Source organism: Tamandua tetradactyla, chromosome 21 (assembly GCF_023851605.1).
Source record: "Tamandua tetradactyla isolate mTamTet1 chromosome 21, mTamTet1.pri, whole genome shotgun sequence".
Taxonomy (NCBI): domain Eukaryota; kingdom Metazoa; phylum Chordata; class Mammalia; order Pilosa; family Myrmecophagidae; genus Tamandua; species Tamandua tetradactyla.
This window is the reverse complement of record NC_135347.1, coordinates 7,135,123-7,154,525: the sequence shown is the minus strand read 5'-3', so window position 1 is coordinate 7,154,525 and position 19,403 is coordinate 7,135,123. Positions and strand designations below refer to the sequence as shown.

The 19,403-nt window shown below is 35.2% G+C and overlaps 1 long non-coding RNA gene across 7 annotated transcripts in view; it reads right to left on the bottom strand.

Moving 5' to 3' along the window:
* Positions 1-19,403, bottom strand: part of LOC143665441 (uncharacterized) — a 359,913-nt gene that overhangs the window by 38,850 nt on the left and 301,660 nt on the right. Inside the window, exon 7 of one of the 7 annotated variants that reach the window (XR_013166962.1) lies at positions 2,954-3,024. The exons of the other annotated variants lie outside the window; for them this stretch is intronic. This is a non-coding gene — a long non-coding RNA (uncharacterized LOC143665441). The remainder of the gene's footprint in view (positions 1-2,953; positions 3,025-19,403) is intronic. 7 annotated transcript variants of the gene reach the window in all.

Below are 19,403 nucleotides of genomic sequence, written 5' to 3'. Positions count from 1 at the left end.
CTTCCTCTATTTATTCCAGGTGAGCAGTTAAGTCCTCAATTTTTGCTCTTTCCTATTTTTTAAAATAGGCTTTAGGGCAAAAATTTTCCCTCTCAGCAGGGTTTTGCTGCATCCTATAAGTTTTGATATGCCGTGTTCTCATTTTCATTTGCCTCAAGATATTTACTGATTTCTCTTGTAATTTCCTCCTTGGCCCACCATTTGTTTAAGAGTGTATAGTTTATATACACTCTTATATACACTTCATATATTTGTGAACTTTTCAGTCTTCTGCCTTTACTGATCTCTAACTTCATTACATTATGATCCAAGAAAGTACTTTATATAATGTTGGCCTTTTCAAATTTATTGAGACATGCTGTGTGACATCTTATGTGGTCTATCCTTGAGAATCTTCCATGTGAGAAAAACATGTATTTTGGTGTTGTTGGATGCAATGTTCTGTAAATGTTTATTAAGTCTAGCTCATTTATCATATTTTTCAAAATCTTTTTCCTTATTGGTACTCTGTCTAGATGTTCTATCCATTCATGAGAGTAGTTTATTGAAGTGTGCAACTATTATTGCAGAGGCACCTACTTCTCTGTTCAGTGTTTGCATCATGTATTTTGGAGCACTCTGGCTCATTACATAGTATTTATTATTGGTGGATTGTCCCTTTTATTAATACATAGTGTTCTTTTAATTATTTTATATTTGAAGCCTACTTTGTCTGATATTAATAATGACTCTCCATTCTTTTCTGATTGTTGTTTGCAGGAAATATCTTTTTCCAAACTTTTACTTCCAATCTGTTTTTGTTGTTGAGACTTAAGTGAGTCTCTTGTGGACAGCATATAGATGGATCTTGTTTTGTTATCCATTCTGCCAATCTATGGCTTTTGACTGGGAAATTTAATCTATTAACATTTAATATTATTACTATAAAGACAGTACTTTCTTCAACCATTATTTCTTTCTGATTTTGCCTGTCATATCTTATTTTTTCTTTCCCCCTTTTTACTGTTGCTGTTCATCTTCATTTCTATAGTATTCTCCAAACCTCCTTCTCCTACATTTTCTTATGTGCCTCTAGCACTCACTTTAGTATTTATTGTAGAGCAGTTCTTTTGTTCACAAACTCTCTCAAGGTCTGTTTATCTAAAGATTTTAAAGTCTCCTTTATTTTTGAAAGACAGGTTTGCCAGATATAGAATTCTTGGTTGACAATTTTTCTCTTTCAGTTTCTTAAACATATCATACCACTGCCTTCTAACCTCCATCAGTTCTTCTGAGAGATCTGCAAATATTCTTATTGAGTTTCCTCTATATGTAATGACTCACTTCTCTTTTGCTGCATTCAGAATTCTCTCTTTGCTGTGACATTTAACAATTTGATTCATAAGTATCCTACAGTAAGTATATGTGGGTCTATTCTGTTTGGGATATGAAGCCCTTCTTGGACCTGCAATTTTGTGTCTTTCATAAGAGTTTGGAAATTCTCAGGGATTATTTCTTCCATTATTCTTTCTGTCCCTTTCTCTTCTCTTCTTCTTCTAGGAAAGCTATAGCATGCATATTCATGTGCTTCATGTTGTCATTCAGTTCCAAGGTCCTGCTCAAATTTTTCCATTATTTTCCTCATTTGTTCTTTCGTGTATAGAATTTCAAATATCCTGACTTCTAGTTCACTAGTCCTGTCTTTTGCGTCTTCAAATCTGCTATTATATGTCTACAGTGTGACATACATTTTCTATATCTTCTACTTTGCCTTTCATTCCCAGAAGTTCTGCCATTTGTTTTTTCCAAGCTTTTGAGTTATTCTCTATGGACATCCTGTGTCTTCTTTATACCCTTCATTTCTTTTTCCAAATTTTCCCTCAACTCAAATTTGTTTGAACATTTAATTTAATTTGTTTCACATTCTGCATCTTAATTGAGGTGTTACTTTGTTCCTTTGGTTGAACCATCTTTTCCTGCTTCCGAGGATAAGTTATGATATTTTGCTGGTTATCAAGGCATCTGATTTTCTTAGTCTAGAAGTCATTTTCTCTCTTTTGCTTAGGGCCTTCTTGTTGGGTGGCTTTGTTATCTATCTGTTCATCTGTCAAACTGACCAGTAGTCATATTGTCTCCTCCAGTCTCCCCCCAAAACCAGATGTCCAGAGCAGTCTATCTCAAGGGTAGGGTTAGGCACTGGACACCATAGCAAGGTCTCTGTTTGTGGGTAAAACAAGTTTCTGTCTCCCAGGTGTGCTCTGTTTTTCACTAGCCACTGAGACTTGGATTTGTATGAGGCACTGCTTTAACAGTTGGGTCGTCTGTATTTCTCAGCCAAAACAGGGCTGGATTCCTATCCACAAGGTCTAGCCCAGCTCCTATAAGCTTAGAATATATTCTGGAGAGTCTCTGCAATGTCCTTCAATTCCCTTGCATTTTCTAGTCTGCCCAGCAGATGGTGGTCTTCAGTGACTTAGTCATCCTCCTAAGAATCTGTTTGCCTTTGGAGCCCTGGCTGCATCTGACCAAATGCAGATTTGCCATCCATCGCTGGGCTGGAACTGCAGAGTTACTGTGTGTTCACTTTCCTGGCTCAAATCTGACTCAGTGTAGGGTTATGTCTCCCACCTGGCCTGTAACAGAGGACTTCCCCAGCCATCCCAGTTTTCAGCCAAACTCCAGGCAAAGATCAAGCTGTCCACTGCTGTTTTTCTCAGGGTGAGGGAAGCACTTTTGGACCCAAGGCTGGAAACTCAGTCACTGTTTCACTTTCTTAGACTCTAACTGACCTGGGCCTGGAAATGTCATCCCCTGTCCAAAAGGTGGGTTCTGTCTCACTGCTCTGATAGAATTTTTACTCTGTTTCCCCTGTGGAAGGGATCCCACTATATTTTTCTGTGGCCCTCACCCTCTGTGTGAGATCAATCATGGGGGAGGGGAGAGGACTGACTGGTCCAGGATGGCAGTTTCTTACCTGATATTTTTCCCTTTCTTCAATTTGGCATTTGTAGGGTCCTTCTTCATTCTATATCTTCCTGCAGAGTTCTGAAAAATTTAGAACAGTCTTCTTTTTTCTCTTTTCTTTTTTTTTTTTTTTTTTTGCTGGGGGTGGGGTGCGAGGTACACGGTCCAGCAATTGAACCTGGGTCTGCTCACATAGAAGATGCACATTCTACCACGGAACCACCCATGCACCCTAGAACAGTACTTTTTTGCATTGAATCTCTATGGTGAAATTTTCAATAGCTGTTTATATTACCACGTTGATGACGTCACCCCACAGGGTGTTCTTGGTGCTGTTCTATTATCTTATTCCTATAAACAGAACTGAGAAGTTCTAGTTAAAGTAATTCTGGGAACTAAGCAAAAATACAATTTAGCTAAGCCAAAGGGAATTCAAGGCTGTCTTGTTCAGTATCCCCAAGAGCAAACAATAATAACAAAAAGTTTAAAAACTGCCCCAGATCAAAGTCTTCAAAAGACCATAGTAAGAGAAGTGTAAACTCTAAACATGAAGTCAAAGGAATGTATTCACTTCTCACAATTCAACTGAGATAGGTCCAATAAATATTGTCATGCTAGAGATGAAGCAACTTAGGCAAAGAGGGGACTAATGAGTTTCCCAAGGCCCCACCACTAGAAATGGGCAAAACTGAGACTTAAATCCAACCATCCTTGTTTTAGCTCTCATGCATTGACCACTGCAATGAACTTCAGATACTTGATTGAAAAGGCATTGCATGTGGAATACTATACTAAGTTAAAGAACCTTTCAGGTAAATTGCAGAGCTGATATATTTTTAGATATCTAAATACTGTGTTAATTCACTGTCCAAGAACTGCTTGAAAACATTTTCTTCAGACTGTATTATGACAAGATGAAAATATGGTTACAAGTAGAAGTTATGAAAAAAATTTGTTATGCAAATATGCCAGTTAATATAAATGGTGAAATGTAAATAACTGTTGATTGCAAAAATAAAACAAGTACATCAAGGAAAATAAACAATTCAAGGTGAAGTTAAAAATACAAAGCAAACAAATAACAACAGCAGGCTAGTATCATTTCTATATATAAAAGGAAATAATTGGTGATTTCAAAGAAATAACAATATAGTATCATTCTTTCTTCCAGTTTGGGAAGGTAGAAGTTTTGGAGGAGGATAAATATACACCAGCCACCCCAGGGTTTATCACATAAGGCAGTATTGGTAAAGTCTCCACATAGTCAAGAACTTAAGTTTCCAAGGAATGGATATGCCTACATTACAGAAACTATTGTGGCACAAAGGAAAAGAGAGAGAGCATTAAAAATCATTTTATAAGGTGACTTTACATGCCACTAAAACCATGCAAAGATAAACCAGTAAAACAAAACTGTAGGCAAATGTCAATCATGATGGAAGGATGCAAAACCCTTACATACATATTTCCCACTTGGAATGTCTTCACATATACCCAAGGTATGTAGACATCAGTTTAAAAGCTAAAAGCAAAGAAACTCATGTATTATAGTGCCACTGAAAATACTGGTTAAAATATTAGTTTCATTTGTGAATTCACATCTATGATAATGAAAATAGAAATTTCTTAAAGGGCAGAAATGATAAGAAAGAACACATAGAAGCGTATCCATAAAAAATGAATACTGAAGCCTATTTTGGCTCAAGGGGCAATCTGCCCTGAATTATAGGCTGAGTTTTAATAAAGCCTGGGATTCAAGTGGTTTGGGGAGGATTTTAAATTTTAGATGCTTGAGAAAACTGGAATCTCAGAGAAGCAATCTGCTCTTTGTATGTACTAGAAAACCTCTCCTGCAGAGGGTAATTATAAAGATATGTTCCTGAATTAGTATTGAATTCAGTAAGCATGGAGCAGAAAAATAAACAAATAAATAAACCAAAAAAATAAATTATCTCTTGAATTCTTAACCATAAAGCCAAACTGCTTAAGTAATCACAGAATTCCCATTTCAAAACTGTAGTATGATTGTTTCCAATTTGTTAACACCATCCATGTCAAGAGTTTGGCAGAGGGAAAGCATCTCCTCACTTAAAGAACTTAACTAAAGCTCAGGTTACAACATTTTACCAAATATAGAGTTACAGAGAACCCAACCTCCAGTGTGCCTGGTGATTCAATGGTAGAAGGCTCACCTTTCCATTGCCAGACCATGCATCACCACCTCCCAAAAGAGAAAGAACCCAACCTTTCAATTATATATATATACATGCATACATACATAAAAAATAGTATTAAATATATAGTGGTATACTTATAGTGATATACATACAGTTTTATGCACATTGGTATCTATCTATCTATATAAAGATAAGAGCAAATATAAGAGTCAATAGAAATATAAATAATTATGCACATGAAGACTGCAGATAACAGAATTAACTGAATACAAAGTAGTAAAAAGAAAATGTGATATTCAGTTTATTTAGACGCATACAAAAAAAAAAACTGATAATAAATATGATGAAGCAAGGGTCTATCAAAATAATTAGACAAACTTGAGGATGAACCAAAGAGAAAATTTAGATATGAGAGTTCCAGACACAGGTTTTAAAAGGAAAAGTTAAGGGGCTATATTTGAAGAGAATTTTCCAGAATTAATGAAAGGCATCAATGTCAGACTTAGAAAACACAATTAAACCCAAAATATTTAGCTAAAACATATGGGCACAGGAATGCTAAAAGCCAATAGATGAAAAAGTTTTCTCAAGAAATACCAACCAAAGGAAAACTATTGTAGCTGTATGGGCCAGTTTGAAACTGTTGGGTACCTCAGAAAAGCCATGTTCTCAAATCCTTATCAAATATTGTTGAGTGGGATCATTTTTGATTAAGTTATTTCCATGGAGACGTGTCTCCACCCATTCAAGGTGGGGTTGCTTACTGGACCCGTTAAGAGGAAACCATTTTGAAAAAAGCTTTAGAGCTGCCACAAACAACGACCTTTGAGGTACGGAAAGAAAACACCCCCTGGGAAGTCATTTGAAATGAGAAGCCAGGAGAGAAAACTAGCAGTCATCACCATATGCCTCAACATCATTGGCTGTTGATTGAGTCAAAGTATTTTTCTCAGAAACTTTAGTTTGGACATCTTTTTTATGGTCTTAGAACTTCAAACTTGTAGCTTAATAAATTCACTTTATAAAAACCAACCAATTTCTGGTATATGGCATTTCCAGCAGCATTAACAAACTAAAACTAGCAATCAAAAATAAACTGTAATACAAAAGGCATTACTTCTGATAAGGAAATTTTCATATAAAAAGAAATTACTTGCCATGGAAGATATAGCAATTATTACTTACTTTAATCTAACAAAACAGTTTTAAAATATACAAAGCAGAAATTACAAGGGATTTTGGCAATCTACCATCATTGTGGCATATAAAAAAATCTCAGTATTAAACAAATAAAGCACATAAAAATCAGTAATGTTTTATCAAATTTGAACAACACAATATTTTTATTACAGCATACCCAACAGTATGACAATAGCTTTCTTTTTAATCAAATAAGATCATCTAAAAAATCAATTATAAACAGCAAAAATACACAGGAAATCACAAATATTATTTATCACAGATAACAATATCTCCAAACAAAATGAAATTAAGTTAGAATACAATAGGGCAGAGACTTGAAAAATTAAAAAAAAACACTATTATATGATTTGTATATCAAAGAAAAACTAATACAAATAAATAAATACTTAAACTGAATTAAAATAAAGCTATAACATAATAAGCTATCTAAAGTAGCTCATAGAGAGAAATTTATAACCCTAAACACCCATATTAACACAAAAGAGATGGCAAAATTAATGAGAGAAGTTACCTTAAGAAAGTAGAAAAGGAAGCAACACAATAAATCCTAAGAAGGTAAGATAATTAATGAAATAATAATCAAAGAAACATTACAGAAGTACAATGATGTCAAAGATTTATTTGTTCTTTGAAAAGATTAATAAAATTACTTTCAGGAATGATTAATTCATACATGTAATTGTGTGTGTGTGAGAGAGAGAGAGAGAGGGAGAGAGACAAAATGCAAATAATATCAAGTCTAGAAAAGAGAGCATAAAATCTGAAAGAATGATAGAGCAGAAAATAGGTATAATAACAGCACTTCCACTTTGAATTCTGACATGTAAAAAGTGTGGAAATCTTTATTCCCAGCCTTACAAAAAGAGAAAATTGAACAAACTGAAAATTCAATAACTTTTCTTGAACCCTTCAGAGAACTGAGGTGTCAGGGTAAATAAACCATTTCATCTTCCAAAAATCAAGAGAAGTGAACCCAGAGAGTCACAAGTCAAGATCTGCTTACCAGGAGCAAAAGCGAAAAAGGCCATAAACTACTTGAAACACTTAAATGGTAATTTTGACAAACTGCTGGAGGCTGAAAGGTAGAGAGTAAGAGGGTAACATACTCCTGGGGGCCACAAAGTGTGAGAGGGCTTGACACTTTCTCCATCAAGTACTCAAGGAGAAGATCAGAAGACACAAGAAAGATCCTTTTGTAGCTCTGGCAGGGGGGAATCAAGTAAAATACCCCCAGATCGCTTTCCATAACAAAGCCCTCATCCTTGTGGGAATATATTACCAGAGCCTTATCCCTCCTGTGGTAAGAACATGTCTACATTCCAGTTCCTTTTAAATTTCTTTTCTCATCTAAGGGGGATGAAAAGCTATATTACTGGATCAATACTGGTGAAGGTCAGAATCTCAAGAGACAAGCCTATTAAAATTAGCATATTTAATTGTAAAATTTTGGAATACTTCCTCTCACCAACACCGCAACAATACTGCTTCAATATTATGACAGTGCAGTGAAAAATCCTGCAAGACACAGACTCTTTCTATGGAGGAGTACTTGGGAAAGCTTAAAGTGAAGGTGAGGGGAGAAAAAAGACAAGGATACTACAAGAACTTGCAGTAACATGAAACATTAAACCTAGCCCAACTCTTTGCCAGATTAACAAAAGTCCTCCCAATGAAAGCCTGTTACCTCAGTTTCTATTACCTAAATGAACATATCTGGCTTTCAACTAAAAAGGCAATCTGAGGATTCAAAGCAAATATCAGAGCCAGATTCAGATATGACACAGGTGTCAGAATTATCAGAGAATTAAAAATAACTGTGATTATTAAGACAAAAGGAAATGTTAGACATGAGAAACACCGTAAGTGAAATGATGAATTTCACTTTGATGGCCTCAACAGTAAATTGTACACAAAGAAAGAATCATGACTTAAAAGATAGATGAATAGAAAATTCCAAAACTGTGGTTAAAGATAAAACAAAACAACACAACATTCAAGAATTGTGGGAAAATGTTTAATAGTTTAATATATATATATTTTTCTTTCTTCTCCTTCTAATATTCCATATATATATATATATACATATATATATACTTTTTCTTCTCCTTCTAATATTCCATATATATGGAATATATATGGAATATTAGGAGAAGAAAGAAAAAATATATATATTAAACTTTTATATATATTAAACTTTATATATACAAAATATATATATGTTAAACTTCTAATATTTCATATTATATATATACTTTCTTTCTTCTTCTTCTAATATTCCATATGTATATGGAATATATATATATGGAATATTAGAAGGAGAAGAAAAAGTATATATATATATGTATATGGAATATTAGAAGGAGAAGAAAGAAAGAACAACAGGAAACAACAAATGAATATATATTAATGTTGCAGAACACAAGGTTAATATACAATTTTTCAATTCAATTTTTCCTATTCTCAGGCAATAACCAATTAAAATATGAAATTATAAAACAGCAATAATACTATTTATAAAAGTACCTCCAAAATAAAATATTTAAGTATAAATCTAACAAAATATCTATGGTTTAATGGGATAGGCAGATATCTCCCTAAAGACACTATCATCCTAATCCCTGGAACATGTTAAAATGTGAGTTTACATGACAAAGGAGAATTTAATTATCTGATGAAATTAAGCGTGCTAATAAGATGAATTCAAAATATCTAAGGGGGTCTAATGCAATCACAAGGGTTGAAGGATGCAGAAAATGAAGTCAAGTATAACAGCATGATAAGTACTTCACTAGCTGTAGCTGGCTTTGATAATGGAGGAAAGAGAGCACAAGCCAAGGAATCCAACAGCCTCAGAACTTGGAAAAGACAAGGAAATAGATGCTCACCTGGAGCTTTCAGAAAGGAACATAACCAATGCTGTGATTTTAGGTTATTAAAACCTGTGTCAGATTTCTGACCCCCAGAACTGTAAGATAATATATGTTTGTTGTTTTAAGTCACTTGTTTCATGTTGATTTGTTACAAAAGTCATTTAAAAATGCAATCTATATTTGGAAAAATACAAAACACTGATGAAAAAATAGAATACCTAGATTTCTATTTATTCTATGTTCATGCATTGGAAGACAGTATTATTAAGACATCAATTTCTCCTTCCTTTTGATCTATAGATTCAATACAATTCCAATCAAAATTCAAACCAGTTATTTTGTAGATGCACAGAGAACTGGAGACTGTCCAGCTACTGCAAAGAACTTAACGTGCCACTTTCCAGATGGAATCCCAGAGTCTCAGGAATGCACAGACAGTGAAATGGGGGCTGGAAAGCCCCAATCTATGCCTATACTTCCACTGCAATCCATCACTGCACCGTTGTTCTCCATCTGATGTCCCACATTCTGTTCCACATCCATACTACAAATACTAAGCTTTAATCTACTGAAGGAAACCAACTTCCAAAGTAACCCATCAGTATATCTACATGCCTCAAAGAAAACAGAAAACAGAAGATCAACAACCATATCAAGATGTAGACAGATGTAGTCCAGCCTAATAATGAAATTAAAAAACCCAAGGAGACACAGACTTTGTAACAACTAATCAAAGAAATTCATATAATTCTGCTAAATTAAAAACAATGTGATGGCTAATGACATAATGGGGATCAAAAAGACATTTGAAGAGCATACAGAGGAATTTGAAAGAATAAATAGAAAAGTAGTAGATATCACAGAGATTAAAGATGCTGTAGACCAAATAAAAGTATACTAGAGACACACAATAGCAGATTTGAAGAGGCAGGATGAAGAATAAGTGAACTAGAGGACAGGACAACTGATTTCAAACATGCAAAACAGCAAATGGTAAAAAAGATGGAAAAATTTGAATTGGATCTCAAGGAAATGATAGACAAAACAAAGGGCAGAAATATAATAATCACTGGTATCCCAGAAGGAGAAGAGAGGAGTAAAGGGCTGGGAAGAGTAGTTGAGGAGATAATGGGGGAAAACTTCCCAAACCATACAAAGGACATAAATATACAAGTCAAAGAAGCCCAACAAACTCCAAACAGAGTAAATCCAAATAGGCCTTCCACAAGGCACATACTAATCAGTCTGTCAAATGTTGAAGAGAAGCAGAAGTCCTGAAAGTGGCAAGAGAAAACAAACTACTACATTCAAGAGAAACCATATAAGACTGAGTTCAGACTATTCAATTGGCACTATGGAGGTGAGATGGCAGTAGTATATATTTAATATCCTGAAAGAGAAACACTTCCAGCCAAGCATTCTGTACCAGACAATTGTCATTCAAAACTGAAGCAGAGTTTAAAAATTTCACAGACAAACAAATGCTGAAAGAATATATCAAAAAGAGACCAGCTGTACAAGAAATACTAAAGGGAGTTCTTCAGCTGAAAAAAAAAAAAAAAGACAGGAGAGGGAGGTCTGGAAGAGGGCATAGAATTGAAGAGAACCGTAAGGGTAACTTTAAGGATAAAAAGAGAAAGATAGAAAATAATATATAGATCTGACAAATAAAATTCAAAGGATAAGATGGTGGATTCAAGAAATGCCTTTACAGTAACAGCTTTGAATGTTAATAGAATAAGCTTATCAATTAAAAAAAAGTTGGCAGAATGGATTAAGAAATACAATCCAGCTATATGCTGCTTACAAGATACTCACTTTAGACATGTGGACACAAACAAATTGAAAGTGAAAGGATAGAAGAAGACTATCCACACAAGTTGTAACCAAAAGAAAGCAAGAGTAGCTATACTAATATCAGAAAAAAAAAAAAGACTTTAAATATAAAAACATCATAAGAGGCAAAGATGGGCATTATATATTAATAAAAGGGACTATTCATCAAGAAGAAATAGCAATCCTAAGTGTTTATGCTTCCAACCAAAGAGTTCCAAAGTACAGGAGACAGACATTGGCAAAGTTGAAAGGAGTGTACAGTAGGAAACTTCAATACACCACTCTCCTCCATGGATAGAACAACCAGAAGAGGATCAGCAAGGAAATAGAGAAGTTAAACAATTTGATAAATGAATTAGACCTAAGAGACATAATATATCATTACACCCCCAAATACCAGAATATACATTCTTCTCTGGTGCTCATGGAACATTCTCCAAGATAGATCATATGCTAAGGCACAAAATGGCCTTTATAAATTTAAAAACATTGAAATTACTCAAAGAACTTTCTCTAATCACAGTGGAATAGAGCTGGATATCAATAACCATCAAAGAATGAGAACTTTCACAAATATATGGAGATTAAATAACAAACTCTTAAACAGCCAATGGGTCAGAGAAGAAATTGTTAGAGAAATCAGTACCTACCTGGAGACTAATGAAAATGTGAAAACAACATATCTGAGCTTATAGGATGCAGCAAAGGTTGTGCTGGGAGGGAAATTTGTTGCTCTAAATGCCTATATTGAAAAAGAATAAATATTCAGGGTGTTGAAAACAGATGGTATATGGGAAAAAGTACAATCAATGTAAGCTAGGGTCTACAGTCAACAGTAACATCGTAACATGCATCCACTGAATATAGCAAAAGCATTTTGCCAAAACAAAATGTCAGCAGGCAGGGGAATTGGGAAAGGGGTATAGATTTTGTGTGGAAGAAAAGGAAATGTCTTCAGATAGAGTATGGTGGTGAAGTCATGTCTACACAATTAGACTGGATTGTATCATGTGTGAATAAAACTGTTAAAAAATTAACAGAGAGAAACCAGTGCCAGATAAAATGTAGAGAAAGAGATGTACCTACTCACTGCTGGTAGTGAAATAACAGATCTAGCCTCTAGGAGGGCAGTGTGGTGGTACCAAAAGAGGCTAAGGGTGGGTTTGCCATAGGATCCTGAAATCCCATTGCTCAGTATATGTCTGGAGGAACTGAAAGTGGGGCCAAGAATGGACATTTGCACACTGGCGTTTATGGCAGCAATGTTCCTGATCCATAATGAAAGGAGGTGGCCTAAGGGTACAATACTTGAGAAATGGAAGGGGGAACTATGCTGTATACTTATAATGGACTACTGAGCAGCTGCAAGAAGGAATGAAATTGTGAGGCATGCAACTAGGTGAATGAACCTTAAGAGCTGTATGTTGAATGAAATGTCAGGAACAAAAAAACAAATATTATCATGCTTCGATCATATGTACTAACAATAATATAAGAATTCGGTGAACTAAAGTCAAGAACATAGGTTATCAGGTTGATGCTTATCGTAAAGGGTCCTAGATTGTAAGCTCTTACAGCAGTCCTATATATTCAGGACATGTAACTTAATTCTAAATTCTGAGATACTGGACTGTGAGTATATAACATGGTCTCTCCTAGAAACTTCAAGTATATATGTGACACCTGAGATGCAAAATTAGAGCTCTGAAACTAAAATTCAGCAGTATACATGCAGGAACTGTTTAGAAAGTTGAAAAAGTGATCAGACATTGAGTAGAGATATGAATGAAATTGATCTGGATAGGACTAAGCTATATCAGAAAACTGGGTAAAAGATGATATTGTCCACATTTTAAACTTCAATTTCTGTGTGAGACTAAAGCAAGAGATGTTTATTTGGTGCAGAATTTATATTTTGGGCATTACCTAATACAACTGGTATGGTCAGTCTAGTTGAACACCGTGAGTACATGGAATCTTGAATAGGGAGTGAGATTTTGTTGGTTTGCCCAAGGTTAATGTGTTGCATTAATAAATCCCAGAGTGATTTGTGCAGTGAATGAAGTACTTCCAATGTCCTCTTGGGGTAATGGAGAGAAAGGAGGAAAGATTCAGCTTCCATATTTGTAGAACTTCTGAAGTTCTCGTAAGTAGTCGGGACAACTAAATCAATAGGGTGAGCCCTAGATCTTGACTTTCATCCCTATGAAACTTATTCCTGCAAAGTTTAGGTGAAGCTCACTTAAGATTAGGCCTACGAGTAACCTCCCGAGAACCTCAGATGTGGCTCCTCTCTCTCAGCCAACTCAGCAGATAAACTCACTGCTCTCCTCCCTACATGAGACATGACTCCCATGGGTGTAAATGTCCCTGGAAATGTGGGACAGAAAGCCCAGGATAAGCCAAGACCCTGCATAAAGAGATTGAGGAAGTTTTCTTGTCCATAAGGGTAAGGAGAGAAATGAAAAAGAATAAAGATTCAATGGTGAGAGATTTCAAACAGAGTCTAGAGGTTATTCTTATGAATTATACAGATATCAATTTTTAGCTTTGGGTGTACTGGAGTGGCTAGAGAGAAGTACATGAAACTGTTGAGTTGTGTTCCAATAGCCTAGATTCTTGAATATGATTATATAAAAATATAACATTTACAATGTGACTGTGTGATTGTGAAAACTTTGTGTCTGGTGCTCCTTATGTCCAGGGCATGGACAGATGAGTAAAAAATGGATTGGAAATAAGTAAATAAATCATTGGGGGAGGGCAAACAGTAAAATAAGCTGGGTATATGGAAATACTAGTGGTCAATGAAAGGGAGAGGTAAAGTATATGGTATGCATGTGTCAGGTGCAGATGAGACAGAGCTCACATGCTCGTTGCAGAGATATAGCAAAGCTGTCTCGGTGGGAATAGGCAGCTGATGTCCTAAAAAGACTAAAGTGATGCAAAGCTGCTTGAGTCTGGGGCAGAAGGAGGCCTTGGGAAACATGTGTAACTTTTGACTCATCTGGCCACAAGGAAGCAGATGGTTCCAGTTGTGCTTCCTCTTCCCCCATTCTTTAGTTACATTTTTTACTTTCTCTTGCAGCCTTATAAAATAAACAGTGCTGAACCTCACGGGGTCCTTGAGTCTCCCTCTGAACTCACAGTCCCACCTGGTTCCAGCTTTAACTATATCTTGTCTCGTGTTTCTTTTTCAATTCCCCTTTGCCTCCCTCAGTCCTGACCCTAGCCATGCTGTCACGGCATGCATGATATTTCCTTTTTTCTTTTTCTGGAGAGATGCAAATGTTCTAAAAAATGATCATGGTGATGAGTACACAACTATGTGATGATAGTGTGAGCCAACAATTGTACACCATGCATAAAATATGTGTGTGAAGATTTCTCAATAAAAAAACAAAACAAAACAAAAGAATAGAGAACAAAAATCAAGGACTTAACTGCTCACCTGAAGGAACTTGATAAAGAACAGCAAACTAACCCCAAAGCAAATAGAAGAAGGGATACAACAAAGATTAAAGCAGAGTTAAATGAATGGGAGAACAACAACAACCACAAAAACAATAGAAAAAATAAATAAAAACAAAAATTGGTTCTTTGAGAAAATCAATGAAATCGATGGACCACTAGCAAGGCTGACAAAGGAAAAAAGAGAAAGGCTGCAAATAAACAAAATCAGAACTGAGAGGGGGTTCATTACCACAGACCGTAAAGAAATAAAAGAAATCATAGGAAGATATTATGGACAACTATACACCAACAAACTAGACAACTTAACAAAATGGAGAAATTCCTGGAAACACACATATAAGCTACACTGACTCAGGAAGCAAGAGAAGATCTCAACAAACCAGTCACAAGTAAACAGATTCCATCAGTCCTCAAAAATCTTCCTACATAGAACAGCCCAGGCCAGATGGCTTCAGACGGGGATTTTATTAAATATTCCAAAAAGAACTAATACTAATCCTCCTCAAACTTTTCCAAAAAATTGAGGAAAAAGGAACACTACCTAATTCATTTTGTGGAGCTAACTTCCACTTTAATACCAAAACCAGGTAAGGATACTATCAGAAAGGAAAACTACAGGCCAAACTCCCTAATGAGTGTAGATGCAAAAATTCTCAACAAAATACTAACAAATCAAATCCAACAACACATTAAAAGAATTAAACACCATGACCAAGTGGGGTTTATACCAGGAATGCAAGGATGGTTCAACACAAGAAAATCAATTAAAGTAATATAGCATATTAAATTGAAAGTGAAAAAAAATAACATGATCATCTCGACTGATACTAAAAAAGCATTTGACACAATTCAACATCTTTTTCTGATTAAAAAAAACACTTCAAAAGAGAAAAATCAAAGGTAACTTCCTCAATATGATAAAATATATATATGAAAAACCAATAGCCAGAATTGTACTCAATGGAGAGAGACTGGAAGCTTTCCCCCAAAGATAGAACAAGAGAAGGATACCCTCTGTCACCACTATTATTCAACATTATACTAGAAGTTCTAGATAGAGCAATGAAGCAGGACAAAGAAATAAATGGCATCCAAATTGGTAAGGAAGATGTAAGAATTTCATTATTTGCAGATCACATGATACTCTTCTTGGAAAATCCTGAGAAAGCTACAACAAAGTTACTTTAGCTAATAAACAAATTCAGTAGAGTCACAGTATACAAAATTAATGTGCAAAAATCAGTAATGTTTCTATAAATAAGCAACTACCTAACTGAGGAGACAGTTAAGGAAAAATTCCATTCAAAACAGCAACTAAAAGAACCAAGCTTCAAGGAGTGAACTTAACTAGGGACATTAAAGGACTTGTACACAGAAAACTATATAACATTGCTAAAATAAATCAAAGAGATTTAAATAGGTGAAAAGACATTCTCTGATCATAGATAAGAAGGTTGAATATAGTTAAGATGTCAATTCTACCCAAAATGATCCACAGATGCCACAAAGCACCATTCAAAATTCCAACAACCTACTTTAAAGACTTGTAAAAATCAGTAACAAAACTCAACTGGATGGAAAGAAATCCTGAATAGCTAAACACATCCTAAAAAAGAAGAACAAAGTAGGAGGATTAACCCTTCCTGATTTTAAAACATATTATAAAGTCACAGTGGTCAAAACAGTATGGTACTGGCACAAAGATAGAAGTACTGACAAATAGAATCAAATCAAGAGTATAGAAATAGAACACCAAATCTATGGCCAACTGATTTTTGACTAGGCCCCCAAATTCACTGACTTGGAAAAATAGTGTTTTCGATAAATGGGCTTGGGAGAACCGGATATCAATAGCCAAAAGAATGAAAGAAGGCCCTTACCTTACACCCTATTCAAAAATCCACTCAAAGTAGATCAAACATCTAAATATAAGACCTAGTACCATAAAGCTCCTAGAAGAAAATGTATGGAAACAGCTTCAAGACCTAGTAATAGGAGGTAGCTTCCTAAACTTTACACCCGAAGCATAAGCAACAAAAGAAAAAAATAGACAAATAGGAATGCCTCAAAATCAAATGCTTTTGAGCCTCAAAAGACTTTGTTAGAAAGGTGAAGAAGCAGTGAACTCAGTGGGAAAAAATATTTAGGAATCATAAATCAAAGATTTGATATCCTGCATAAGACTACAATGAGATACCACCTCACACCAATAAGAATGGTGCTGTTAAACAAACAGGAAACTACAAACGTCAGAGAGGATGTGGAGAAATTAGGACACTTATGCACTGCTGGTATGAATGTATAATGGTACAGCCACTATGAAAGACAGTTTGGTCGTTCCTTAGGAAACTAACTGTTCTGTTGCCCTATGCCCTAGCAATAGCACTAGTTGGTATATACCCAGAAAAACTGAAAACAATGACACAAACAAACATTTGCATGCCAATGTTCACAGCAGCATTATTCACAATCACCAAAAGATGGAAACAATCCAAGTGCCTATCAATGGACAAGTGGATTTAAAAAAATGTGATATATACATACAACGGAATGTAATGCAGCAGTAAGATGAAATGACATTCTGGAATACATGACAAGATCGATGAGCCTTGAGGATATTATGCTGAGTGAAATAAGCCAGAAACAAAAGGATAAATACTATGTGACTTCACTTTTATGACCATGGTAAAGCCTAGTAGTTCCCTGGAACTTAAAGTGTCTGTGTTACACCTGAGACTCAGATTTGGTTCTCCAGTTCTGAAAGTTAGCATAGGTCCATACAGCAACTGTTTAAAAAAAAACTGAAATAGATCAAACTCCAATTAAAGATGTGATGAATCTAATCTGGTTAAAATGAAGGTATTGGTTACTGAGCATGTTGGGTAAAACAATCCATGGACTTGTCTGGTCACAGCAGGAGATGCCAGGAGCTGAGGGTTCCAACAGAAGCTAGACAGGAACCAGAGGCCAGCAGACATCACCATGTGTCTTTCCAAGAGATGGTAAGCTAAAAGATGAAACCCAGAGTTTTACCCCAGAGCAGCTAAATCAGATCCACAAATGGTTAGAGAGGAAGTAAGTGGAATCAGCAGCACAAAGCAACCAACCAAGAACAAGGATCTCAGATGCCAGCCATGTACCTTCCCAACTGCTAGAGGTGTTCTGGATGCCATTGGCCTTTCTTGAATCAATATATGTTTATCTGGATGCCTTAGTTTGGACATTTTTATGACCTTGGAACTATAAACTTATAACTTAATAAATGCACTTTATAAAGGCCAAAAAGAAAATCCTATAATTTATGAGATAAGTAGGTGCCAAGATGAAATGTACTTATTTGCATTTGTGTTATAGATAGACCAATAGATATAGAAATCCATAAAGATAGGCATTGTTTCCTATATTTCTTAGAACTTCTTAAATACAATGATACCTAGTCACAATAAATATTCCTAATATCTAGATATTCTTGGCCAAAATTGGCTAGGCTGCTTGAAAACTGAGAGATTCCATAGCTGGAGAAAGCAATATATAAGATATACCTAACCTAGAACATTGTGAGTTATAAAAAAATAGGTAAGTATTCAAAGAAAGATGGACCATGGCCAACAAAACAAAACAAAAGGAAAACAAGCAACCAAAAAACCAACACAGTAGCCAGCTTGAAGGGACAATCTGCAGATTAATTTCTGACAAATTGTACATCAAACAAATAATGATAATAGTAGTTTAGATGTCATTGAATAAAATAACAGTCCAGATGTCTATGATAGCCATGAATAAATTAATAACAAATAAAAAGTGGAAGATGGAAACCCCTTCCTTTGAGCAGAATTTCAACTTAAAAATGGAGAAAAAAGGATGGAACTAGAAAATTAGTATCTGGTATCCACCCCTGCAATAGCTTCAGGCAGAAATCAACAATGGGCATTCAAGCTATCCTGAACTGAAATAGTATACGCACAGCCAAGAAAAAAATTAGTAACTTCATAGTGAGAAATGTAGAAAACACTCTTTAGCCAAGTGATAATAGTTGGCATCACTATTAATAAGCAAATGTGCTTCCTAATAGAATGCCCTGATAGGATGCAGCACCACCGCTGTGGTAGCCTATCAAAGATGAATTACCTGAATCTAATCAAGAGGAAACTTTTGGCAAACCCAAATTAAAGTCTTTACTCTTTATAAGTCCCTTCAAATTAAATTCCTTCAAGAAGAAAAGCAAAACAAGATAAAACAAAACTATGGTTGAGGAACTTTTCCAGATTAAAAGATATTAAAGAGAGATGACAATTAAATTCAAGAGGTGATCCTGGACTGGAAACTAGAACAGATTTTTCTTTCCTTTGCTATGAAGGATGTTGATGAAAGAATTGATAACATTTGAATAAAGTCTGTAAATGGATTTGACTTGGCAAATGCCAGCTTGTAGCCCAAATCTGGCCACACCCACTCATTTGTGCATGGCTACTGCTGTTGCTGACCTACAAAGGCAGAGTCAGGAAGTTATGACAGATGAAATGTGGTGTATAAAACCAAAAATACTTTACTATCTGCCCAATTTATAGAAAAAGGTGGCTGACTCCTGGATAAGATGGTGGCAATTTGTGTCAATTCCCTGATTTTGATCATTGTACTGTATAACAATCAAGAGAATGTCCTTGATTTTATGAAATACACAATAAAATATTTACAGACTGAAGGACATTATGTCTTCAATATAATCTCCAACAGTTTTGAGAAAGAGAAGTAATATTTTTGAGAAGTTGGAAGGAAGGAAGGAAAAGGAAAAAAAAGAGGGAAGGAGAGAAAGAATTATAAAGCCAAATGTGATAAACATTCTAAAAATGTTACCACTAAGGATATATGGAATTTTGGCACTATTTTGCACTTTGTCTTG